General features: G+C 41.4%; 1 protein-coding gene across 12 annotated transcripts in view; it reads right to left on the bottom strand.

The window, feature by feature from the left end:
- TIAM2 (TIAM Rac1 associated GEF 2) overlaps window positions 1-13,875 on the bottom strand; it is a 274,765-nt gene that overhangs the window by 194,668 nt on the left and 66,222 nt on the right. The window contains exon 2 of one of the 12 annotated variants that reach the window (XM_061624189.1): window positions 74-169. The exons of the other annotated variants lie outside the window; for them this stretch is intronic. The gene's annotated coding sequence lies outside the window, so the exon portion shown is untranslated. The remainder of the gene's footprint in view (window positions 1-73; window positions 170-13,875) is intronic. 12 annotated transcript variants of the gene reach the window in all.

Here is a 13,875-nt window from a genome sequence, read left to right as displayed (position 1 = left end):
TACACATGATTATGATTTTTATATTACTATTTAGCCTTAAGTGGTTCATTTATTCCAATTAAAACTATACTACCTGTGATGCTACTTTGACACCTTTATGACAGTCTCTTGCCAAGTTTGAAACCAAAGTATCTACATATGTTCCACGTACGTTCCCCAGATCAGCAGCCTAAAAAATATGAACAGCAATCTCAAAAAAAATGAACAGAAAGAAAGGTACATTATACAGTTCAACTGCAGACACTATATTGCAGCCTTCTTGTACATGTGTTGTGCTTTTAAAATTATATTTGGACTCTATTATTCCAACACATGCACAACATCACACCCTTATCATCCATGTTAATTATCCCATAATAGTAATGATCTCCTGATTCTGTAGTCACAGTTACTAACACAAATTGAAGTAAACACTCCATGCTTTATTTCAAGATGAGACTAAAATTATGTGGAAACTAATTTACTATGCAATCTACACTGGAAATGGTTCTTTGGATGTACTGATGGTTCAGGATGATTACTGAGAGGACATGCATGTTACCTACTGTCTCTTCTGATACCCTCTCAATTTGGAGAATAGAAAAGATTACAGTAATGACACACCAAAGCATTACATTTTGTGCTCAACCATGAGACCCAGTATAGGTTTGTCACACTAGCATTTAGCAACAGAACTAACCCCAAACAAATATGTTATTGCATTTTAGAATTAAAAGAAAGTTATGCTACTAACACAAATTAGTTTGTAAGTATGAACACCAACAGTGCAGAAGAAATAACATAATAAAAACAAAGAAGAAAGTGAAGATCTCAGTCATGCTATATCATGTTGCTGAGGTTGACAGAATGATGTAGTCGATAGATGATTGGATTTGGATGTGGGAGACCTAAGCTCAAATCACTAAACATCAGGTATCCTGATGAAAGGTACCCACTGTCTTTCCATTTATTTAATAAGGTTATCAAATGATTGATAGGTATGATAAAGTACTTTGTACAGTATTGTGTGCTGTAGAAATTATAAGAGCCAATCCCATCTATAAAGATTGACTCTTCCCTATAAGAAGGGCAAAACTGTCCTACTAAAGTGTTCAGGGGTCCACTGGCCCTATTTCCGCTACACCTTTGTGCACATTGGGACTTGGTGCATCTTCCTTCTGGTCTTGCCCTTTAGCTACACAGCTACCACCATCTTGAAAGCCCTGAATTATGGTTCCCACCCATGCCTAATACACATCCTCCACTTGCCTTGGGTAGCTGAAAGGACAGCCACGTAGCACCACATAAAACTCTTGTCAAGGTAGATGGCTGCTTATTTGGACTAGTAACAATGTCTGTGTTCCTTTGCACTCTTTTTCTGCTGGGAACTACAGCCTGACCTTCCTTTGGCCAAATTAAATGGTCACAGGCTCATCTGACATACAAGGCCTCCTGTGTCTAGTCACAGGTTCTCTTCCTTCCCTAACTAGGGTGTTAAGTATTTTTTGCCACATCCCTTCCCAGTCTATGCACTACTTCTTCTGTCAAAGCCAATGGGCCCTGCCTGACACTTCAGTGGTGTCACCCGTTTCTGCATCATTGCTGATGTGGCCTGGAATGTCACTGCTGGCCTAGTGCAACCATTAATGTGTGATCAACCTTGAACTGAGACCATTAGTGCTCCTATGGCTGCATTAAGTCATCCTTGATTTCCCACAAAAGGTTATATTGCAACCCTTTACAACTATCCCCAAACAACTAAAAATTAAATTCTAAAAGAAGCTGGAACAAAATGCCATTAAAACCAATGAGTGTTTATTTCAAAATAATTGACTTGAAAAGGGGTGTTAGTTACACCAAAGGAGATATATCAATTTAGCAAGTTCCTTCTATTGCAAAGAATAATAAGAATCCTTAATAAAGACATTTCCTCTCTTAAAAACCATTTTTAAAATCAACAAGACATAAAATCTGTCTTGTTGGATCATACCAAGGCTCCATCTATTCTAGCATCTCAATTCCAATATCAGACACCAGATACTTATAGGCTTGAACAGCAAATCTATCATTAGAATGGTTATACAGTGTGACATATGAACAGCTTTCCATCTGTGAAGCTATGCAATATCTTAAAGATCCATCCCAGCAAACAGTTTGAGTTGGAGAGGAGAAGGACATATCTCTACTTTGTTTTTCAAAAGTTATTAAATTCAATATTAGAGCAAGGTCAGACCTGAAGTGTTCATCTCATATATAGTAATACAGAAAAGTATAAAAGTAAGTTTTCAGACAGTTGAGCAGTGCATTTTTCCATTGTAAATTTCAGGGCAAGACAAGGAAAAGAAAGAGTTATTTCTGGATTAGTCAGAGTGTGTGCAGTATTACAGCAGGATAAAAACTCTACCACAGGAATCTTCCTCTATAACAAATTAATTCTTTATTCAAACTGTAAGGCAATTTGAATAGCAGTTAATTCAACAGTTCAAACAATAACAACTAGAACGTTCAATAAAGTCACTCATAAGACTGCTGAAAGGGAAAATGTGCCTGTTTGGAAAAGAAACCAAAACTTGAAAGCCAAGAGTCATAAACAATTCCCCTTCACATTCTTTTTCTTACTGAGCAGATTGCATGTCCCACAAGCTTCCTTACCCCAATCCCTGCAGCCCAGAATTAGTTTCTGCAAGTGCTTCTACTCCAGCCTGTTTCTCCAAACATGTCACAAAGCCATTTAGCATACGTACACACAGACTCTCCCTTTCTTTTTCTGCTTCTGGTAAGCCAGGAAATTGTGTCTAAGTCTCCAAAATGTTCAGCCGTTATGGGCTAAAAACAGATCCTGTGCTACGCTGGATATATTTTTGTCTGCAAGCTACACACCCTCCTCATGTTCAATTTTTTCCATTGGTGGAACAGGATGATGCAGACTTAACCAGAAAGTGGTTTTCCATGGGCCGCTTGAAATGATTAGCCTGGACAGCCTGCCATAATGCCTTTAAACCATCAGGGAATACTCTATGACTAGGCTGTTGTTTGACCCTGCATTCCTGAATTACCACCAAAGTGCCATAGGAAAGCTACTAAAAGGCTTGTTGAATAAAGGTTTGCTTGCTCAAAAGGTAGGACTTCAACGTCTTAAAAGATATAAATTAATAATGCATAACTTTCACATTCTTCCTTTTAATATAGTTCACCTAGATAAACAAACAACTTCCAAAACCACAGTTGGAATGTTATAGCCATGAAATTTCTCATACAGCATTCTTAAAGTTATCATGCAACGTAATATTAGGCATAGTCAAGCTTAACGGTTTCTTGGTTTTATTTAACAAGCAAATTAAAAATTCTCCTGTAACCCTCCATTACTGTAACCAAAGCTCATTATTTCACACTGTTGCAGAGTTCCAAAGTCTCATAGTCCCATTAAAAGAATAAAGTGCATTAAGAAATAAGTGTACACTACAAGGTAAATGATGGTTGGTTTTCAGCCCACAACTTCTAAAAAACTCAATGATGTGTTACAACAGGTTAATTTCCAAATATATGCTGTAGATACAAGATTCCACAGCTATTTTAGTTTCCTGTATGGACCCCTTCAGAGATTTCTGGAACCGCACCCCACCCCTGCCCTCCAAGAAAAGTAAGTCATCGTAGAACAAGACTGCTGCACTGGCTTCTACAGAGCCTTAGCAAAAGCACACACAGGCAGAACTGAAAAAGTCACCTTGCTAGTTATTTTTTGCAACATTGCTACAAAATTTATTCTACTGCTAAACAACACAAATTATGATAGCCTTTTGAATTGTCCACATCAGCACAGAACTGTGTAACCAAGCCACTCTCAATTAAATAACTTTGTCTATAGCTATAAATAGCAATGAAAGCTATAAAGAGGATGGGGATGGAATAAGACAACACACATTTTCACCCATTCTCAGCAACAGCTTTCTACTCTCATCTGTACAAAGCATAAGACCCAGTTTGTTCCAGTTGGTAGTGAAACACATCACACTTGCATCACTTGCATGAGACAGAGAAACAATAGCTAAACATGTCAATGTCTTCACAGCTTTGCTCTAAAACAACTGCTTATACACAAGTGAAAATATAATTTCAGAAAACTGAACCACATTTTTCTAAAAAACTGGAACTGAATTGGACAGACGGACTTCCAAATATTGCAGCAGTAGCATGGGATGTGCTTAGTCCAGAATGAAACGATAATGTTTGAAGACTTGACCACTGGCCAAATGGCACGAACTGCATGTTTTTTTCTGATTAGCAATTGGCTGGCATTCAGATGGGCAGGACCTGTATATGATGGTACTCTCTCACATAATGCCAGATCTTTAAATGTTACAGTAGCAGTGTGAAGGAATGAATGAGGGGCTGCCACAATACTGCCGTAACATGAGATGGCCACATGACTGTTCCCCCACCCCCATTTAACAGACTTTGACTGCTCTTGACCATAGTTTACCATCTTCTCAAAATCAAGTTTTAGAATAATGTTTAAATCATTGCATCCAACTTTCTTTCCAAAATGTGTCTACTTCATTACACTGCTGCAGCATTCATAAGCTCTTGATTATGTCATCTCTGCACTCCATTTTATTCTGATGCATAAGGATAAGCTTAACATTTATCAAAAGAAATGTAGTCTTGTTCATTTGTTTTTGCTGGCACCCAGAATTCATATCTATATAAAGGACTGACTGAAAAATTGTATTATAAAACTGCAGGTTCCCTTACAGTCTTCATGATTCTCTTACTTGCTTAATAAAGCATTTATCAGCCCTGTGAATCTTTGCCTTTATTTCTTCAGTTGAATCTCTTTGATTATTTTTCCCACATATTTCAGTTTCTCCACCTCTTCCATTGTCTTATCATTTTTTCTAAAGATCATATTTCTGGATGTAATCAGGCATTTGTATTTAGTTCTGGCGACATAAATAGACAACCTCTGGTGTTTAATTGTATTATAATCTCTGTATTATTTTGTACTGTTTTAATTTCCTCTCCTTGAGCAAATATAATTGGCATATACATAACTCAGCCCATTTAGCTGCAGACCTTTTTAAGTGGATATGTCTCTTAGGTTGAATCAGGTCATGAAGCATCAGATTATGGGCATTTCCCTGGTTTTAGCTTGAGTCCAATATAATGTGAAAATTGAGGAAATAACTCTTTGATCCTTTGGGGATGACATTCCATTTTTTTTCTCTTTGACTCCACAATTATTACCCATAGTGCTTCCCTTCAAATAATGCTATCTTCGTATAAGAATACCTAATCTAGTTTGCTTGCTTATCAGATTGTCTTTGTCATTTGTTTGCATAAAAATGCATGGGGAATACATATTTGGCTAATTTAGCATGATCCAGGGGGAAATATGGCATTACAATTGTAAAGAAAATGAACTAGAAAACATAAAATGTAGAATAAAAGTATGTCTACTTGCATTTGTACATCACAAGTTGAGTGACGTACTGGAATTTGCTGCTACAAGAAAAGCTGCCCAAGGCAAAATTAATGACACATCTGCCAAGACATCTAATCACTCTCAACCATTTTGCCAGTTGGAGGTGCCTTTGTATGAACTGACAGATTCTTAATGGCCTGACTTAATCAGCGAGTCTCATGAGTCTTTCTACTCATGGAAAGTGGGGAGAAGAATGAGAATTGGCACACAGGGGTTCTTTTACAGCCCATCATGCTAATCAGGGGGAACATCACTATGTGGCCCATTTTAATCATACAAGTAAAATAGGCAAGAAACTTTTTACCTAAAAAGAAAAACTGAATGGAAGCAACCCTTATTTTTTCACATGCTTTTCTAGCTTTAAAAATCTATTGTTTATAATGCAATGTACATTCTGAAAAACTGTATCTCAGAGAAATGCCTTTGTATTGTGTTGCATTATTATTAACCATTAGAATTATTAATATACACCATCAGTGTCCATGCCTCTTTACAGAGTACAGGGTCCCTGCCCTAAGGAGCTTGCAAGATTTGACAGGGGGAAACAAGAGCAGAAGGGGAAGGAAGTGGAGTCAGGGCTTGACAGGAAAACAATATGTAGTTGTTTCAGGGTCAGACAACTCATGATGTTATTTACGCTTTTAAAAAAATGTTTAAACTAGACACTTTTGAAGAAAAAGGTGTCCCCAGTCCTACTAAAAATCCGCCTTTGCCTTGCTCCTATCTGCCCTCAAAGGTACTATTTGAGGATACAAGAGTGGAGAGAGAACATTTAAAACAAAGAATGATCGTATTAAGAAATGACTCTGCAGTATGGTAATCTTTTCCCGTGTAATCAATCATTCTGATGGATACGTATACTATAACAACATGAAAAGATCCAGAGAAGCATCAAACACGTTGAACAAAACAGCTCATTCAGGAGTAAGCAGGCTTCCTCACAATGGTCTATATCTTATCAGGGATCAGAAGCAGTTTCAGCCATTCTAACAGAGTCTTCCTTGGCCACATCGCCTCTAAAAAGTAATTGAAGATCCCAACCCTTGAATGTCAGAACCAAGTAACATGATTTATTCAAACAAGGTTGCTAGAATCCAGAGTTGTCTTATTCCTTTGGTCCCTGAATGCATAAATGAATGCTTATTTCTTTAAAAAAAAATACTATTGATATTTTATATAAAGTTATGCATCTTCAAGTGGGAAAAAACTATACACACCCACAAACATATAGATACAGACAGAGAAGACAGGCCATTATTCTAGGGAACAAACAAAAATATGGTTCATCATCAGTCTGTGAGAAAATAAAGATTTATTTTTATCCCGTAAATGTTCTACAAACAGAGCAAAATATAGGCAACCTCTTAACAATCTTAGATTACAATTCTAAAATACACTTACTAGAGAGTAAGCCCCACTGAACACAAAGTAAACATACATAAAATTGAAGCATTAATCTTATTACTCACCCGCAGAAGAACTAAAAAAAATTCTGGAGATAAGAGATATTTAGAAACAATCTTACTTATCCTTAGCATTTAAAAGATCCAGTTTCATGGTACCAAGTTCACAGGACTGATTGAATCCAATATGCACAGAGAAAATAATGTATACAAAGGATTAAAATGGTCAGTCATTTCCCAGTTAGGGGCCCAAAAGAACTGCAGTGTCTAACTGGCACTGCATAAGATAGCATTCTTTCTACTTATTGTGCTCAGATACCCAACCGCCTGTTGTTAATCCTAAGCATCTGGTAGGCATAATAATGCTGCCTTTGAAGTTGTGCACATTATTCCACAGGGGCTGAGGAAGGAAATAATCACCCAGAGGGATCCCTTGTGTGGATCCCATAACAAAGGGTGCATCCAGACATATATTGTTTCAACAGTGAGCTTACTGTAGAAGTACACTCACAGCATTTCTGATTCCCATACACTGTCGTTCCCCCCTCCCACTGTCCTAGGACCTAGTGAGGTCCTATTTTTTTCACTTTGAGTGGAAGCTGGATTTGCATAACACTGACTGGCTGGCCTTGCAGCAATGAAACCATCCTGCCCCAGAAGCAGTTTTTCAAACTGAAAAAAAAGTGGGAAACATGCCTTTTAAGCATGACTATTAGTTGTTTGAGGAGCTCAGACAATGAAGCAGGGCAGACATCACCTAGAGTGCAGGTGGCACAAGTTCCAGCACAAACCTGACTGAATGGAGGCACAAGTACACATCTGCACTACCATTTGGCAAAGGTGGCAAAGACTGCATACCTCTCAGCCTCTTCAGTGAATCACCCAACAGAGCTGTGAGTTTTGCAAAGCACTTTCAAAATAACTCAGGCCAGTCCAGATAATGCCATAATTATGTCAGGCCCATTGGAGGTCCCTGGAGCACCTGTGATTTACAGTCTGTGGAATCAGCATCAGTAGTTGCAGACTGAAGTCATGGGCAGGACACTTATGAGTGGTGAGGCAGGCTATGGACCCTTTTGATCCCTGCCCATTGCGGATGGTGAAATCCAGTAAGAGGAGGTTTGACTGGATGAGTCCACAGTGTGGTTAATGCCTCTCTATGGAAGGGAGTTATGCCCACTACCTTGAAAAAGGCAGCAGTACAGACACTTTGAAGAGGTCTTCTCTGGATCCAGAGGTTTTAGAAAACTACTACCCAGTCTCTAACATTCCATTCCAGGGCAAGATGACTGGGAGGGTGGTGGCCAGCCAGCTGCAGTTATGCCTGGAGAAAACAGATTATCTGGAGCCATTTCAGTCTTGATGGATGACTTCTATCAGGAGAGAGAAAAGGAGACTGTGACTCTCTTGGTTCCCCTTGATCTCTCAGCACCTTTTGACACCATTAACCATGGTATCCTTCTAGAATGACTTAGGGAAGTGGAAGTTGGAGACACTGTATTATGGTGGTTCCGCTCCTGCCTGTAGTACTAGCAGACTGTTGCTTGGCCCCATAGCTTTTGGCCTGTGAAGTCCCGCAGGGTTGATTCTGTCTCCTTTGCTATTCAACATCTATATGAGACCTTTGGGAGCAGTCATCTGGGGATTTAGGGCATGGCAACATCAGTACACTGATGACATTCAGCTCTATTTCTCTATTGCATCAAGAGGACAGGCTGCACAGGTGTTGGACCAATGTCTGCAACCAGTCATGAGCTGGATGAGGGCAAATAAACAGAGGCTAAATCTGAGATGATGGAAGAGATGTAGGTGGGCAGTTTCTACGTCTAGGAATTAGGTGGATGATCTGTTCTGGGAGAGGTTACACTCCCTTTGAAGGAGTTCATACTCTCAAAGTACTCCTGGATTCCAACCTGTCACTGGAGTCTCAAGTAGCAGCTGTGGTTAGGAATACTAATACACTCATTCCTGGACCAGAACAGCCTGTTCTCAGTTGTTTCATCATCATCATCATCATCATCATCATCCAGTCTGGGTTTATGATTATTGTCATAATTATGATTATTCAGTCTGGATTCGTGCCTGGTTATGGGACTGAATCGGCCTTGGTCACCCTGATGGATGACCTTTATCGGAGTAAAGGACAGGGGGAGTGCGACCCTATTATTCTTACTTGACCTCTTGGTGGCTTTTGATACCATTAACCATGGTATCCTTCTGGGCCGATTTGGTGAGACGGGTATTGGAGGCACTGTTTTACAGTAGTTCCAATCCTATCTCTAGGGTCATTTTCAGAGAATAGCATTGGGTGATTGTCTTTCGGCCCCCTGGCAGTTGTGCTGTGGGGTGCTTAGGGTACCATCTTCTCCCCCATGCTCTTTAACATCTATATGAAGCCCTTGGGAGTGGTCATTAAGAGATTTAGGGTGAGGTGTCAGCAGTACGCTGATGATACCTAGCTCTATTTCTCTGTAACATCTGAATCAGGAGAGGCCATGAAAGCCCTGGACCGCTGCCCGGACTTGGTGCTGGGCTAGATGAGGGCCAATAAACTGAGTCTGAATCCTAGCAAGATGGAGACGCTGTGGGTTGGTGGTTCCTAAGTTCAGATAATTGGTCAGTTGCCTGCTTTGGATGGGGTCATACTCCCTCTGAAAGAGCAAGTCCATAGTCTTATTTATTTATTTATTGCATTATGTATACTGCCCCATAGCCGAAGCTCTCTGGGCGGTTTACAACAATTAAAAACATTAAAAACAAATATACAAATTTAAAAACACATTTTTAAAAAGCAATTTAAAAACACATGCTAAAAAGACTGGGAGAAGAGGAAAGTCTTGACCTGGTGCAGAAAAGATAACAGTGTTGGTGCCAGGCGCACCTCATCAGGAACATCATTCCATAATTTGGGGGCCACCACTGAGCAGGCCCTCTCTCTTGTTGCCAGAATCCCAGCTTCCCTCCGAGCAGGCACCCGGAGGAGGGCCTTCGATGTGGAGCGTAGTGTACGGGTGGGTTCATGTCGGGACAGGCGTTCCATCAGGTATTGTGGTCCTAAGCTATGTAAGGCTCTATAGGTTAAAACCAGCACCTTGAATCAAGCTCGGAAACATACAGGCAGCCAATGCAAGCGGGCCAGAATCGGTTTTATATGTTCAAACCGTCTGGTCCCTGTTACCAGTCTGGCTGCTGCATTTTGCACAAGCTGCAGTTTCCAAACTGTCTTCAAAGGCAGCCCCACGTAGAGCACATTGCAGTAATCTAACTTGGAGGTTACCAGAGCATGGACAACTGAAGTCAGGTTATCCCTGTCCAGATAGGGGCGTACCTGGGCCATCAACCAAAGTTGGTAGAAGGCACTCCGTGCCACTGAGGCTACCTGAGCCTCAAGGGACAGAGATGGTTCTAGGAAAAACCCCAAGCTACGAACCTGCTCTTTCAGGGGGAGTGCAACCCCATCCAGGACAGGTTGGACATCCACCATCCGGTCAGAAGAACCACCCACTAGCAGCATCTCAGTCTTGTCTGGATTGAGCCTTAGTTTATTAGCCCTCATCCAGTCCATTGTCGCAGCCAGGCACCGGTTCAGCACATTGACAGCCTCACCTGAAGAAGATGAAAAGGAGAAATAGAGCTGCTTGTCATCAGCATACTGATGGCAACGCACTCCAAAGCTCTGGATGATCACACCCAACGGTTTCATGTAGATGTTGAACAGCATGGGGGACAGAACTGACCCCTGCGGAACCCCATACTGGAGAGTTCAGGGTGTCGAGCAATGTTCCCCAAGCACCACCTTCTGGAGCCAACCCACCAAGTAGGAGCAGAACCACCGCCATGCAGTCCCTCCCACTTCCAACTCAGCCAGTTGTCCCAGAAGGATACCATGGTCGATGGTATCGAAGGCCGCTGAGAGATCAAGGAGAATCAACAGAGTCACACTTCCCCGTCTCTCTCCCGACAAGAGGTCATCATATAAGGCAACCAAGGCTGTTTCCATGCCAAAACCAGGCCTGAAACCCAACTGAAATGGATCCAGATAATCGGTCTCATCCAAGAGTGTCTGGAGCTGGCCGGCCACCACTCGTTCAAGGACCTTGGCCAGAAATGGAACATTTGGTACTGGCCTATAGTTATTAACATTTTCTGGGTCAAGGGAGGGTCTCTTCAGGAGTGGTCTCACTACCGCCTCTTTCAGGCAGCCAGGGACCACCCCCTCTTGCAGCGAGGCATTAATCACTTCCCTGGCCCAGCTGGCTATTCTACCACTGGTAGCTTTTATTAGCCAAGAAGGGTAAGGATCCAGCACAGAAGTGGTTGCACAAACCTGCCCAAGCACCTTGTCAACGTCCTCAAGCTGTACCAACTGAAATTCATCCAAGAAATCGGGACATGGCTGTGCTCTGGATACCCCGCTTGATTCACCTGCTATAACACTGGAGTCTAAGTCCTGGCAGGTGCTAAAGATTTTATCCTGGAAGTGCCTAGCAAATTCATTACAGCAGGCCTCAGATGGATCTACCATGTCCCTGGGGCCAGTGTGTAATAGCCCCCGGACAATTGTGAAGAGCTCCGTTGGGTGGCAGATTGATGATTTGATAGTGGCAGCAAAATATATTTTTTTGCTGCCCTCACTGCCCCTAAATACAGTTACCATAGGCACTTACCAGTGCGTAATTGCATCCATCAGGAGTTTGTCTCCATCTGCACTCGAGCTGCCTCCTATATTGTTTCATCACTCTCAGCTCTGGGGTATACCATGGAGCTGTAAGAGCTCTACACAGGAGAGGGTGCTCAGGAGCTATCATGTCAACCACCTGGGTCATTTCTGTATTCCACAGTTCAACCAGGGTTTTGACAGGAGCGCCAGCCCTATCAGCCAGAAAACTCTCCAGAGCCCTTTGGAAACCATCCAGATCCATTAGTCTCTAGGGGTGGACCAACTTAATAGGTCCCCCACCCTTGCAGAGGGGAAAAGCCGCTGTAAGTCTAAACTTCAGCAAGCAGTTATCTGTCCATGACAGAGGGACTGATGTAAGCCCCCACACACATTCAGATCACCATCTTCATGTCCAGTTGCAAAAACAAAGTCTAGAGTATGCCCTGCTGTCTTGGGGTGCTCCTGGATCCATCTTTGTTGCTAGAGGCCCAGGTGACCTCAGTGGCTAGGAGTGCCTTTTACCAGCTTCAGCTGGTAAGACAGCTGCAGCTGTTTCTGGACCGGGATAGCCTTACTCCTGTAGTCCATGCACTGGTAACCTCCAGACTGGATTACTGTAATGCCTCTATGTGGGTCTGCCCTTGAGGTTGGTCCTCAAGCTGCAGCTGGTGCAAAATGTGGTGGTAAGACTGCTCACTGGAGCAGGGTATCGCCAACATGTCACCCTGCTGCTGAAAGAATTGCACTGGCTACGTATTAGCTACCAGGCTAACCTCAAGATTCTAGTTTTGGTGTACAAAGCCCCATACAGCTTGGGACCAGGACACCTGAAAGACCATCTTATCCCTTATATACCCAGCTGGTCACTGCACTCTGCAGGTGAGGGCCTCCTGCAGATACCATCTTATCAGGAGGTCCGTTCTGCACAATGTAGGAAACGGACATTTTGTGTAGTGGCACCTATCCTTTGGAATTCCCTCCCCTTAAATATTAGACAGATGCCATCTCCATTATCTTTTCGGCACCTACTGTGAACCTTTGTCTTTAACAAGCCTTTTAAGTAAAGACCTTATCCCAGTCTGCATCTGTGTTGGAATTGCTTTTTATATGCTTTTAAACCTTTTTTTTTAAGTAGATGTTTTTAAAGCTTTTAAAAAATGTTTAAGGATATTTTGTTTTAATATGTTTTTAATGGTTGTTTTGTTTTAATATATTTTAAAGTCTGTTTTTGTGATGTGTTAAAGTGTTTTTAGTGCTTTGGTTTGCCACCCTGGGCTCCTATTGGGAGAAAGGGCGGAATATAAATCTAATAAATAAATAAATAAAATTTATTATTATTATTCTTTATTAAATTTATATCCCCCTTCCTCCCAGCAGTAAACAAAAACACTAAACAAACTATAAAACATCATATAAATTAATATATATTAAAACAAAACATTTTTAAAAAAAGCTTTAAAAACATCTTAAAAAGCAATTCCAGCATGGACACAGACTGGGATAAGGTCTCAATTTAAAAGGCTTGTTGGAAGAGGAAGGTCTTCAGTAGTTGTCCATGTTCTGGTAATCTCCTACTGTAATGTGCTCTAAGTGGGGCTGCCATTAAAGATGGTCTAGAGGCTGCAGCTAGTGCAAAATGTGGCTGTCATGGTAAAGTGGGGCAGCCTGATAGGATGGTGTATCAGTGGTCCTGAAAGCACTGCACTGGCTACCAGTGAACTACCAAGCGCAATTCAATGTGTTAGTACTAAAGTACAAAGCCCTAAATGACTTGGGACCCAAGTACCTAAGAGAATACACACACACATCAGTATCAGCCATCTTGGGCCCTACATTTGCCAGGGAAAGCCTTGTTGGTGGCGCCACTGCTGGGAGCTGCACAGTTGGCACTGCCCTGTTACTGGGCCTTCTTGGTAGTGTTTCCCTGTTTGTGGAGTGCCCTCCCTAGTAAGATGCATCTGTCTCCCTCTTTATTAACTTTCAGGGATAATTAAAAACATTCCTGAAAGACCTAGGCATTTGATCACTGAAAGACACTGATCCTGGTAATCTTGAAATTATTAACTGTGATGGTATAATAATAATAAAAAATAATAATTTAATTTTTAGGCCGCCTATCTGGCCAAAGCCACTCTAGGCGGCGTATGTGACTGTTCTACACATTTTATGTTTTTAATACTTAAATATTATATAAGTTTTTAATTGCTTTAATAGTGTTTTTATTTTATTTTTAATAGTATTGTTTTATCACTTTGATGTTTGCCACTCTGGGCTCCTTTTTGTGGGATAGAAACAAGAGGCTTCCATTTGTGGAACAGAACTTCCCCTCCTCCCCTCTGCACACACTCAAA

Source organism: Rhineura floridana, chromosome 4 (assembly GCF_030035675.1).
Source record: "Rhineura floridana isolate rRhiFlo1 chromosome 4, rRhiFlo1.hap2, whole genome shotgun sequence".
NCBI classification, from domain to species: domain Eukaryota; kingdom Metazoa; phylum Chordata; class Lepidosauria; order Squamata; family Rhineuridae; genus Rhineura; species Rhineura floridana.
This window is presented reverse-complemented; position numbering and strand designations above follow the sequence as displayed.